The sequence below is a fragment of the Arachis ipaensis genome, chromosome B08, assembly GCF_000816755.2.
Source record: "Arachis ipaensis cultivar K30076 chromosome B08, Araip1.1, whole genome shotgun sequence".
In the NCBI taxonomy this organism is placed as follows: Eukaryota; Viridiplantae; Streptophyta; class Magnoliopsida; order Fabales; family Fabaceae; genus Arachis; species Arachis ipaensis.
The window spans coordinates 129220460-129221940 of NC_029792.2; the positions used below are offsets into that span (position 1 = coordinate 129220460).

General features: G+C 27.6%; 1 pseudogene; it reads left to right on the top strand.

The window, feature by feature from the left end:
- The window catches only part of LOC107613949, a 1644-nt pseudogene extending 1355 nt beyond the window's left edge, over positions 1–289 (top strand).

Sequence of the window (1481 nt, forward strand, 5' to 3'; positions counted from 1 at the left end):
TTCGATGAGTTTAAAGATGGAGATTAGTACGTTCCAAAAATGATTATGTGTACAGTGACAGAATGGGGAAGGTTTTTGCCTATTTTGGAGGCTTTGAGAGAATTCCTTTGAAAAATCTGAATACTGATTAGATGCTAATAGTACATTTTAAACATGTTTTTTAATTGTTTTTTTAGTCTTAATTAACGACGTAGTGATGATTTAGAATTTTAGATTACCCCAGGCTATATTTTCTCATACAAAATGTCGTACTAATTAAAACGAGTTGCACAATTAAGACTTAAAGGTTTAGTAATTTACTAACTTCAAAATTTTATTACAGTTAAAATTCAGTGTATTTAGAATGGAGGGTATGCTGCTTTTCTTTTATTTTTCATTTACAAATTGTTGTTTAATATTTAGAAAACGTGGGAAGGAAAATTAAAACGCTATGTTACTCCTTTTTTAATATATTATTACTCATGTGTTTCACTTTTTTGAATGTGGCTACAAATATATGCTGCGTTTTATTCTTAATTAATGAGTGATAAAAAAAGATTGTTATATGAAATTTAAATTTAATTAAAGGTACAAAGCAGTAATTAGATTTAAATAGAATAAGAAAAATATATTCAACTTTGAAAGTTACAAAAACTCTACAAATATTCAATTATATGTTATATTGTGGATGTGTTTCATTGGAACATTCATTAGGTTACTATTTGGCTATTTGCTACTAATTATGAGGAAGGAAGCAACATTTTGGAAGCAAATTTGGTTACGAATGGAAAGAGGAAGAAGAGCATTCGAGAAAGAGATATAAAAGGCAGAAAAAATAACAAAAACAAAAAGGAAAAGAGAGAAAAATAATTAAATAAGAGAGGTGATACTTAGTTTTGGGGAGCTAGAAAAGAAAAGGATTGAAAGGGAATTGCATATATTCATAAAAGCATCGATGAAATGAAAATGAACGTCGGCGTTTTGTGTCAGCTTCAATATCCAATTAAGTGGGGGTGTGATTAAATCCATTAACTAAATATGAAATGTTTTTGGTTGAAATTGAGCTATCACAACAAAATCTATGCCTACATGGGGGCTCTCTAGTTCCCCACGAATTAAGCCATAAGTTATTCATATGCTTACTCCACTTGTCCTCACTAAAGAGTTTGGTTTTACTTTTTAAATTTTTTTATTACATAGTAAAATACACGTTCATGACATTCAATAATTGCTTCTCCTTTGTTCTTTTCTTGGAATATGTGTTTGGTTGAGATTAAAGTTAAAATTAAAAAATATATATATATATATTGAGTCTCCCTATATTTATCGAAATTTCACTTATTTTTAACTTTCAACCAAGTATATTCTTAGTCAAGTCTATCATATTGTTGACGGATATATTTAGGACATAGTATGAACTGTAAAAAATAAATTAATTTTAAAATTTAACATATTAAGTAATCAATTCTATTATTCATACCTATTTAAAAATCCATGACTTT